This window comes from Ranitomeya imitator, chromosome 2 (genome assembly GCF_032444005.1).
Source record: "Ranitomeya imitator isolate aRanImi1 chromosome 2, aRanImi1.pri, whole genome shotgun sequence".
NCBI lineage: Eukaryota > Metazoa > Chordata > Amphibia > Anura > Dendrobatidae > Ranitomeya > Ranitomeya imitator.
In genome coordinates this window covers 684,519,713-684,532,312 of record NC_091283.1, presented here as the reverse complement: position 1 = coordinate 684,532,312, position 12,600 = coordinate 684,519,713, and positions in this window count along the sequence as shown.

Genomic DNA, 12,600 nt, shown 5'->3' with positions numbered 1-12,600 from the left:
TGATTGAGCAGAACATGGCCACTCAGGACTTTATACGGGACACTGCTCCATTACAGCTGCCACATCGGGCCCTACCAACCCAGGAGCCTGGGAAAAATCCATGTCCCTCTACTGGGGCCAATCAGGACCGAGCCCAAACCAAGGGGGTATCTCAAAGGGAGACTGACAGTAGACCCGTGTCCCCTAAGTCAGCCCCAAGGTCCAGTCACGCCGCAGCTATCAAGTGTTGGCAGTGACAGGGCCCTGGACATGTGGCTGCCAACTTCCCCGAAAGCTGAACCCATGGGCTGTGGGTATACTCGCCGAGTGTCCATCTGTTCTATGCCCAGCTAGTCTGTACTGCCACTACAGGCGCTGCTGATACCGAACCCCAGCTGTGCAAGGTACTCGTTAATGGGTACAAGACAGATGCTCTTTTGGACTCAGGGAGCTTAGTGACTCTGGGGCTGTCCCAAGCAACAAGGGACCCATGTACCAATGGATGGAAGGTGGGGGTGTTATGCATACATGGGGAACTCAGAGAGTACCCAACAGCGGAGGTTACATTTTCCACCCCATGTGGAGAGATAAGAGAGGTGGTGGGAGTGGAAAAGACTATTACGTATGGGACTGTACTGGGAAGAGACTTACCACTGTTCTGGTCCCTGTGAGAGACCAGCGTTAAGCTTCCTAGGATAAATGTTATTCCGGGTGCAGAACTCAAAGATCTCGAGTCAGGAAAACCTGCCATAGGGGTCATCAACCTAGGGACAGAGGGTAACCCCGATAGGTTCCTCTAGAGGTTTTGGCAGGAGCGGTCGAGGAGACCCAATCGATCCTTGAGCTGGAAGTGTCCCCTGGTAAGTTCGGGACAGTTCAGCTTCAGGATCCCACTCTGACCTGGTCACGGGAGAGAATAATTGAGGTAAATGGGGTGGCTCAGCAACCAGGTGTGGAGACAATGTTTCCATGTACGGCAATCAACCAGGAGTTATTATATAGGGTTGATAAAATCCGAAATGAGGTGGTGGAACAACTGGTAGTGCCCCAATCCTATCGTTGGGTGGTGCTCAACATGGCTTACAACCACATGCTGGGAGGGCATTTGGGGGCCAAAGTTATGCAGGAGCACATACTGAGGCTTTTTTTGGCCTGGGGTCTACACTGAGTTCAGAGGTACTGTGTTGCATGTCCTGAGTGCCAGCTAACCTCACCCACTGCAAACTACCAGAGTCCATTGGTGCCTCTGCCCTTTATAGAGGTACCTTTTGAGCGGATTGCAATGAATCTGGTAGGTCCAATAGTAAAATTTGCCTGGGGACACCAACACTTATTAGTAGTCGTAGGCTACGCCACCCAGTACCCGGAGACGATTCCGCTTCGGCACACCTTGGCTAAGCTCAACTCCCGGGAGTTGTTTGCCATGTTCTGTCACATTGGAGTACCGATGGAGATCCTCACTGATCAAGGGACTACTTTCATGTCCAAGGTGACGAATGAACTTTGCAGACACCAAGATAAAACAGTTTTGCACGTCAGTGTACCACTCTCACAGACCGACAGACAAGTCGAGCACTTCCACAAAAACCCTCAAATCCAGGTTGAAGGTAGTCTCCAAGGATGGAAGGGATTGGGAAATGTTGTTGCCCTACTTGAAGTTCGCTATTCGGGAGTTACTGCAGGCTTCCATGGGATTTTCATCCTTTGAGCTACTGTATGGCAGGCATTCTAGGGGTCTGCTAGATGTAGCCAAAGAGACATGGGAGCAAGAACCTATGCCACATAAGAGTGTCATTAAGCATGTGGCCAATATGCATGACTGAATTGCAGCGGTCATGCCTATTGTAAAAGAGCATTTTTGGATGCTCAGGAAGCGCATGCTGCTTATATAACAATAAGGTCACAGCCCGCTCCTTTAAAGCAGGAGATTGGGTGTTAGTTTTGGTTCCCACCACTGAAAGCTTATGGCCAAGTGGCAAGGGCTGTATGATGTTCGGGAAAAAGTGTGGAAAGTCAACTACCGAATCTACCAGCCCGAGAAAAGGAAACCCGAACACTTGTATCAGGCTAATTTGTTAAAGGGCCACTGTCACCCCCCTCCAGCCGTTATAAACTAAAAGAGCCACCTTGTGCAGCAGTAATGCTGCAGTCTAACAAGGTGACTCTTTTAGTTTTTGTTGCTGATATTCCCACAATAAAGGTATTTATAAATTTGCTCAAATACCTGTCTTTGTCCATGGAGGCGGGTCTGAAGCCTCCTCTTTGAAGCGCCCAACTGCCGTCAGTCATCTCTTCTGGGGCGATTGTCGCCGCTCCCTCAGCACTGTTATTGTCCGAAATCCGGCGCCTGCGCTCTGCTCTTCAGCCTGTAGCAGGCGCATAGAGCAGCGGCCGTCCTAGCTCTGATGCCGGGTTCCGGTCTGCGCCAGTGCGGCCACCCTGTTACTGAATCCCCACCTTGCACTGTGTTATGCATTATGCACAGTGCGGGGCGGGGATTCAGTAACAGGGTGGCCGCACACAGTGTGTGGAGACACTACCCTCATTCATCAGGGATATGACAGATATCCTCAACCGTGGAATACAGCTTGAGGAAAATATGTATCTGGTGACATGTGACGTTGAGTCACTTTACACGTTTATACGGCATGACCATGGGATCATGGCGTCTGTTTTTTTTCTTAGTATGGTTAATTTGGATGACAAACTCCGTTGGTTCATTTTGGATTTGCTATGATTTTCCTTAACACATAATTTTTTTGTTTTTAAGGACTGTTATTTCCTACAGCTGCAGGGAACAGCGATGGGGGCGACTTGTGCGCCCTAATACGCTAACCTTTTCCTGGGGCTGTGGGAGAGAGAGGTAGTCCAAAATACTGAAGGTATTGACGCCGTGATCTCATGGTCTCACTATATAGACAATGTTTTGTTTATCTGGCAGGGTTCTGAGGCTTCCCTTATCTCTTTCCTTAACCCTCCGTCACATACAACTGATCTGACAGGCGCTTCTCTTTTACTTTCATTTCTCCTTCCTCACCAGATTATGAGGAAACCCCCTCCCTCCAGGTAGTCTCCTGTCTCTTGAAGGTCTGTGAAACCTGATATCACAGTTGGATTTCAGAGCTTCAGGGGAGAGGATATAGCTGCACAGATCTCTCAGGCTCATTGTATGTGAATACGTCACATTCAGTAAGGTTGGTATTTTATGTTTTTATTCATCACAATAGTTTATTTAGCTTGTTTTATGAATGTATAGCACAAAATGTGAGGATATTTCATAGAAATAAGGGAGATTTTATAAAAGAAAGTGTGCTGCTCAGGCATATACAGTAGTTCCCTAACATATTCCTTATCCTGCTTCAGATTATCTGCTGAAATGGAGAGGAAAACGTACAATTTATCCAAACAACTTGATGTTGAGGAAGTAACAAACATGCTGTTAGATGATGGAGACCTCACACTGAATGAGGATTTAGGAGAGGAAAGTGAGATTGATTCTCATGATGAGGTGGAAGAATGTGTCCTGGATTCTGAAACAGAGCAAGATGGTGACAGTGGTGAGGATGAAGAAGTTGGATCATATTATATTGGAAAAGATAAAAATGCTAAATGGAACAAGAAGCCATTCCAGAAAAAATGTAGGGAACCTTTAAACATTATTACTCACCTTCCTGCAGTAATAGGAACTGCACGTAATGCAAAAACTGCAGTTGAATGCTGGAACAGTATATTTACAGATGACATTCTGGACTCTATTGTCACATATACCAACCAATATATAGACATTATAAAGGACAAGTACATCTGCAACAGAACCATCAAGCCCACAGATGAAATAGAACTGCGTGCTTTTTTTGGATTACTGTACCTTGCAGGAGCTTATAGGGCAAATAGACAAAGTTTGGAGGAACTTTGGGGTAAAGATGGGGATGGAGTTGAAAAATTTAGCCTTGTTATGTCCATAAACAGATTCAAGATTCTAATTCGTTGCCTTCGGTTTGACGACAGAACTACCCGAACCGAACGCAAAACACATGAACGACTTGCTCCAATTCGTGATATATTTCAAAGATTTGTTGTAAACTGTAAACAAAGTTATTACCCTGGAGAGAATCTCATTATTGACGAAATGCTCCCTGGTTTTCGTGGTAGATGTGCCTTTCGTCAATATATTCCATCAAAGCCAAACAAATATGGAATAAAAATTTATGCCCTTGTTGATGCCAGTAAGCCCTACACTTACAACCTGGAAGTTTATGCAGGAAAACAACCAGAAGGTCCTTACTGTGTGAGCAACAAACCCATTGATGTTATAAAAAGACTGGCTGAACCCTTATTTGGATCGGGTCGCAATATTACAGCTGACAATTGGTTTACAAGTTGTGATCTGATTGATTATCTGAAAATTCAGAAGCTGTCATACGTGGGAACTGTAAGAAAAAACAAAAGGGAATTGCCGCCACAGTTTGTAAGTGTGAAAGAGAGACAACAGTACAGCAGTATGTTTGCATTCCATAATGGAAAGGCTTTAGTTTCCTATGTACCACATGCCAAAAAAATCGTACTTCTTCTATCAACACTTCATGATGATGCTGCCATCGATCCTGGGACTGGGGCAGAAAAAAACCGGAGATAATTACATTTTACAATGCCACCAAAGGGGGTGTGGATACTGCAGATCAGATGTGCTCCACTTTCAACGTCAGCAGAAACATCAAACGCTGGCCAATGGTCATATTTTTTGCTATGTTGAATTTGGGTGGTATAAATTCACAAGTAATTTATCTTGAAAACAAGCTTGAACCACTACGTAGACGATTGTATCTGAAAAAATTGGCCCATGAACTAGTACTTGGAGAGCTACGCAGGAGAAGCGTGAAAACAATCGGTATCCCCTATCGCCTTCAAGTTCAGCTCAAAAGGTTCCGCCCAGAAGATGATGGTGAAAAGTCACCATCTGCACCACCTCACAAAAGAAGGAGATGCACCACCTGCCAAACGGAAAGCGGAACCAGAAGGCTTTCAAATTATGAATGTCTCAAATGTCATAAAGCAATTTGCCTGACACATGCAAAAATGGTGTGTAATTCTTGCTATTTGCTCTGCAAGTGTGACTTTTCTGGGGAAACCTCAGCATCTACTTCTGATTGAATATGTTTTTAATAGTACTTAAGGTACCTTAAAATTAAGTTTGTGTTCAAAAATTTTCTTTGTACATTTTTTTGAGAGAGTCGAACTGGGGACTATTTGGCGGGAGTTTTGAAAAGTTTGTATTTCATAGTTATTAGTTTTATGTTAAGTAAATGTTTTTTTTTTTGCAACTGATTATGTGTAGTCTCTTTTATTACATCCCTATGAAGGTCACTGATCACTTTTAGAGCACTGAAATTGCAAACATTAGATATTATAGGTATTTTTCCAGCAGGCGCCTGACAGGCACATTGTATGTGAACTCGTTAGTCCGAATATTGTATGTGACGGAGGGTTAATAGGTTGAATGACAATCAACTGAACATCGACCTGACATGGAAGTATAGCAAAGTAAAAGTAGAATTTTTGGATGTTATTGTAGAAAGAGATGACAAAGGATTCATTACCACTAATGTCTTTCATAAGTCCACTGCTACCAACACTCTATTACATGCTACATTGTCGCACCATCCCCAGACATTTAGATCAGTGCCCATTAGCCAATTTTTACGTATTAAACGTATTTGTTCAGATGACAACGCATTCGAACAGCAGGCCAGGATCCTCAAAAGTAACCTCCAGGAGAGCGGATATAATCATAAGGCTATACGAGCTGGCTATAGGAGGGCCAAATTTACATCACGGGAGACACTCTTAGCCCATTCTGGACACAATATCTCAAAAAGAAAACCAACCTGTGCGCTTTATAACCACCTTCAATTCCGAATGGAGAGAGATATCAGGGATTCTAAGAAAATACTGGCCTGTGTTTTTGGCAGATGAGGATGTGGAACCACATATCTCTAATTATCCGTCAATAACATGGTGTAGGTCAAAAAATCTTAAAGAAATGCTGGCAAGAAGCCACTATGTGGCACCTCACAAGCCAGTGTTTTCTGAAAGGATGTACCCGAGGTGGGGATCATTTCAATGTGGGGATTGCTCAGCATGTAAATTCATCGAAAGAACCTCCACATTTGAAAATAGTAGCTCTGATAGAGTCTTCTCCATAACCCACTATATCAACTGTAGAACCGATAATGTGATATATTATGCAAAATGTGCATGTAATCTTATTTACATCGGCATGACCACACGTGAATTACGTGTGCGTACTTTGGAACATGTACGGGATATAAAAAATGGAGCTTTGGCACTAGACATAGAAACTTTAAAATCAATACCAAAGCACTTCAGAATATATCACAACAGCAATCCAAAAATGTTTAAGGTGAGAGGGATTGACAGGGTTCAACTGGGTATCAGGGGAGGGAATTTTAAAAAGTAACTACTTAAGAAAGAAACTAGATGGATGGTAGATCTGGACACGGTTGCCCCCAAGGGTCTAAATGAGTTTGTTAGTTTCAAATCCTTTCTAGGTTAGCGCGAATTTTAGTGTGTTGCTGTAATTTCATATATGTTTTTATTATGCATTCATGTTTTGCTATATTCTTTTATATTCTATTATTCTTCAATCTTAAGCTGTCATGTTTTGTATTGTCCTTGTGGTGTAATAACTATACTGTTTTCCCCTACTTCATTCATAGCATTTATAGCATCCACTGCTGGTTACCGTGGGAATGTGTGAGGAGTCTTTTTATAGATATCGATGGCTATCCCAAATATCTAGAAGATGATACCTGTACTGACGATTGCTAACATAATACCAGAAGAATGAATCAAGTCATCCTCATCTCCAGCTATATATTTTGTATGTTATCATATATGAGACTTATATTATTACATAAATTGAATTATGTAGCTCTAAAATATCCTATGCTTGACTTGGTGTGATGTTTTTTTACATATATATATATATATATATATATATATATATAATGCAAATTCTCTTTGCTATTATATGGGACTTGTGGAAGTATTTGGTTAATTTTCACGTTATTAGGGTGTTGTAATATTTACTCTGTATCCAACACCTATCAGAGGGGCGCAGCATATGCTACACATATGCGGGGACATGGCACGTATTTAGACGTTTGTGTTTATTAGTTGTATTGTTGTGCGTTGATACTCACCTCTTGCTGGTTTGTGTAGGCGCATGGCGCGCATGCGCTGTGGCGTCACTGTGGGAGGTGCTCTCTTGTTGTTGCGCGTTGTCCTGGTTACCTGCCCGATCACATGACCGGAACATGGGACCGGATGGCGTACACACTGAGCGCGGTCTCCTCAGTGGCGTCACATCATGGCGTCGGTGCGCCGCGACACACACATGCTGGCAATAGGGTGCTATTATGCAAATATAAAAAGACTGTGACAGCAACGCCATCTTACCTCCTGACAAAGCTGTGGATACAGTGAAACGCGCGTCGAGGTGTGCTTTGACTGGGTGACCCCCTCTTTAGTCCTAAATATGACTTCAGGTAAAAATGACTATATGTGATATCCTTGCTGGCCACATGGCAATTGTGGATAATATTATCTCTTACATTGAGCAAGGCATATATTGCTATGTATCATAAGGACACTCTGTAGGTTAGCCGCAATATCGGCATGTTTTAGGTATATGGATGGTTATATATCTTGTTCTGTATATGTCGACCAGTGGGGAGTCACATCAGTCTTTGGCTTTGCTATGATCTTGTACTTTTCTTAAAACGAATCTCACAATGTTATTATATTTTGTATATTGGTTTTAAATGTATCTTTTTGTAATAAAATATTTGGTTTTATTGAATATATTTGAGATCCAGTCTCTTCATATTTCTTTATTGGTGCCTATATATCTTGTTGATGAAGGGATCTGAGTAATTTGCAATGATGATATTGTTTCTTTGTTGGTTTTACATTCCAGAGGCTGATGGAAATAGTGCTGAAACCCCCCCTATCGGAAGTATGCGTCAGCATACTTAGATGACATCATCATTTTTAGTACGGAATGGCATACCCACTTGTCCCAGGTACAAGCAGTGGTACATTCGTTCAGAGCAGCGGACTTAATGGCAAATCCCAAGAAATGTGCCTGAGGAAGCCCGGTACTTTAGGTTATGTGATCGGCCGTGGAGTTATCAAACCACAAATAAATAAAATCGAGGTCATTCAGAACTGGCCCCGACCTGTGACCACCAAACATGTGAGAGCGTTTCTCGGTATCATTGGCTATTACCGTTTATACCTAATTTTTTCGGGGAGAACAACACCCCTTAGGCTACTTTCACACATCAGATTTTTTTTGCATGAGGTACAATCAGGCAAATTTAAAAAAAGGATCCTATTTTTTCCGCCGGATCCGTTTTTTTTTCTCATAGAATTGTATTAGCGCCGGATTGCGCCAGATGTCCCAACGTTTCATCCGTTTTTTGCCGGATCTGTCAAAAATTAGTTTTCCGGCGGACGAAGAAAACGTCAAGAGCAACATTTTTTATGTCCGGCAGAAAACAGCACAACGACTGATCTGGCCAAAACATATGAAACACAGGTAGAAATGGCCGAATCCAACGACCGGATCCAGTTTTTAACAGAAAACATGCATTTTCCATTCTGGAATCTCTCTTGTCACTGTATTCAGGTGAAAAACAAAGAAACGGATCCAGCTGAAAAATTGATCCGTCGCATCAGTTTTTCACTATTTGCAACGGATCTGTTTTTCATAAAATTAGCCGGAATGACCCAGAAATAAAAAACCTGATGTGTGAAAGTAGCCTTACTGATCTCTTCAAGGGAAAGAAGTCAGTCATGATTCGGTGGAACGCCCAGGCGAAGGAAGTGTACCAATCCATAAAGGTGGCACTGTGCGGACAGCCTGTCCTCATTAGCTCCAACTTTCAGAAATGTTTCTTTATGCAGACAGATGCCTCCAACGTGTGCCTGGGAGCGGTTCTGTCTCAGGAGGTGAACTGAGAGGAGCATCAGGTCAAGTACCTAAGTAGGAAACTCATCCCGGACGAGAAAAATTATAGCATAGTGTTGAAGGAGTGCCTGGCCATTTAGTGGGCCTTGGAGTCCCTACGTTAGTATTTGCTCTGTCGACCGTTTTGCTTGGTGACAGATCTTTCACCCTTGGTCTGTTTGAGGAATGCCAAGGAGAGAAATGCGTGGGTCAACCGATGGTTCCTGTCTTTGTAAAATTTCAATTTTACCGTGGAACATGGGTCCGGGAAGTTGCAGGGAAATGTGGATGCACTGTCACGGGCCCACTGTATGATGACAAGTGTTCAACCCCACAAGTTTGAACAGGTGGGGTATGTGAGGCAGCGACCAGTGTAATTTGCAAGGGTCGCTTTATGTCCCCCAAGATGCACTCAGCAACGTATTAGACCCGTTCGAGTGCCTTGTGGTCACAGCAGGATGCCTGTGAGTCATAAGGCAAAATAAAAGTAAGCATGAACCTGGTCAATCTATTTGGCCAAGGCATTGTTCAAGAAAACCCGCTATGGGCTTTTATTTTTGAAACAGACTGCAGGAAGGTAGTGGAGCCGGTACGTTTCCTGTAGGCTGGAATTAACAAGTGGCCTATGGCCACAGATTCCAATTTAGAAAAAACCCTGCAGGAAGAGTTGGGGTGTGCAACTTATGGAGCAAGACAGCTCTGCAAGAGCTTGTAAGTTAACACAGAGCCAGCAGAGCGACCTCCTAGCACCCGGCAGCGTGAAACGGTGGTGCCGTCACATTCGGCAACCGGACTCCAATGGACTGTTTTGCTTCCCGGCTGCGATCCGGAGGATACCATATGCTGTACAATGTGTAAGTGTGGACATTAAAAAGACGTTTGCTGTGAACTTTTCCTGTTTTTCCTGAACCAACCCCGCTGCAATACAGTAGGTATGCTATGAAATAATCATAGCCCATGAGAGCTGCCATTTTGGGACTGGCAGTACAGCTTGCTGTATGCTCATGAAATAACCACAGTTTTCAGGCTCGTTTGTACTCAGAGACAGGGCAAAGGCCTGCAGAGCAGAACACAGTATGTATAAATTACGTATACATAAATTTGGTGCAACTCCAGCATACTCTTCATCATGACTGTCATACAAAAATCCTCTCCTAAATGGGGGCATCATGTTTGACAATGGCAGTCAGAGACTATACTATAATGGCTTATTCAGCAGCTGAATTGATGATTAGCCTGCGGCTGTTATATGGTTTTATAAGGATAAACGCACCTATTACACGGAATAAACGGTGCTGCTTTTTAGTGCAGGAAACTAATTAAGAGCAATTCATATTAGAGTGGTAGGCCAGAGTCATACTAGACCATAATATGGACGAGTGCAATGCGAAAAAAAATCGCATTGCATATTTAAATTTTTATATGTCTCTCCCTAATAATGATAGTTGTGTGTGTGTGTGTGTGTGTGTGTGTGTAAAATTTGGGAGCTGTAGGTCTTAAATTAATGGGTTAATTCATGGAAAAAACTGCCATTGGCTCTCGCATAATTTTCTCCGCCAGAGAGGGAAAGCCAGTGACTGAGGGCAGATATTAATAGCCTAGAGAGGGACCAATGTTATTTACCCCCCCACCCCTCGGCTAAAAACATCTGCCCCCAGTCAGTCACTTTGCACTGACGAGGGGCAGTACCCCGAAACAGTGTCTGCACTGCAAATTGAGATCTGGTTTGGCTCTTATCCGAAGTCATGTGACAAGACTCGTTAAAGGGTCAGCATTGACTGTTAGGATTGCTACTTCCAATAGATAGCACTAGAGTTCTAGTCCTCTTCTTCTCCGAAGAGACAATTTGCATATTTCGCAGAGGAGCATTGTGGCTTTAAGTCTCCTCATCTCGACATGCTTAACATGTCACTCTCCGCAAAGAGAAACAATACGTCTTGAAACTTTGGAAAGTGATATAGGCAGGGCGAGGAGCATGGGGTAACTCCCTGGAGATAATTTTAGCTTTCAGCACAAGTTTTGAAACATTTTTTTTTGCTAGGAAGTTATAAGGGTTAAAAGTTGATCAGCAATTTCTCAATTTTCAAACAAAATTTACAAAGCTGTTTTTTTAACCCCTTTCTGACATTAGACATACTATCCCGTCGAGGTGGGGTGGGCCCCTATGACCACCGACGGGATAGTACGTCATATGCGATCGGCAGCGCTCACGGGGGGAGCGCCGCCGATCGCGGCCGGGTGTCAGCTGCCTATCACAGCTGACATCCGGCACTATGTGCCAGGAGCGGTCACGGACCGCCCCCGGCACATTAACCCCCGGCACACCGCGATCAAAGATGATCGCGATGTGCTGGCAGTACAGGGAAGCATCGCGCAGGGAGGGGGCTCCCTGCGGGCTTCCCTGAGCCCCCCGCAGCAACGCGATGTGATTGCGTTGCTGCGAGGGTCTCCTCACCTGCCTGCTCCAGCCCCGGATCCAAGATGGCCACGGATCCGGGTCCTGCAGGGAGGGAGGTGGCTTCACAGAGCCTGCTCAGAGCAGGCACTGTGAAGCCTGCACTGCTGTAAGTCAGATCGGTGATCTGACAGAATGCTGTGCAAACTGTCAGATTACAGATCTGTATTGTCCCCCCTAAGACAAAATAAAAAAGTTTAAAAAAAAATTCCAAATGTGTGAAAAAAAATATAAAAAAATATTCCTAAATAATGAAAAAAAAAATATTATTCCCATAAATACATTTCTTCATCTAAATAAAAAAAAACAATAAAAGTACACATATTTAGTATCGCCGCGTCCGTAACGACCCGACCTATAAAACTGGCCCACTAGTTAACCCCTTCAGTAAAAACCGTAAGAAGAAAAAAAAAAAACGAGGCAAAAAACAACGCTTTATTATCATACCGCCGAACAAAAAGTGGAATAACACGCGATCAAAAAGACAGATATAAATAACCATGGTACCACTGAAAACGTCATCTTGTCCCGCAAAAAACGAGCCGCCACACAGCATCATCAGCAAAAAAATAAAAAAGTTATAGTCCTGAGAATAAAACGATGCAAAAATAATTATTTTTTCTGTAAAATAGTTTTTATCATATGAAAGCGCCAAAACATAAAAAAATGATATAAATGAGGTATCACTGCAATCGGACTGACCCGAAAAATAAAACTGCTTTATCAATTTTACCAAACGCGGAATGGTATAAACGCCTCCCTCAAAAGAAATTCATGAATAGCTGGTTTTTGGTCATTCTTCCTCACAAAAATCAGAATAAAAAGCGATCAAAAAATGTCACGTGCCCGAAAATGTTACCAATAAAAACGTCAACTCGTCCCGCAAAAAACAAGACCTCACATGACTCTGTGGACCAAAATATGGAAAAATTATAGCTCTCAAAATGTGGTAACACAAAAAATATTTTTTGCAATAAAAAGCGTCTTTCAGTGTGTGACGGCTGCCAATCATAAAAATTCGCTAAAAAACTTGCTATAAAAGTAAATCAAACCCCCCTTCATCATCTTCTTAGTTAGGGAAAAATTAAAAAAAATTATTTATTTCCATTTTCCCATTAGGGCTAGGGTTAGG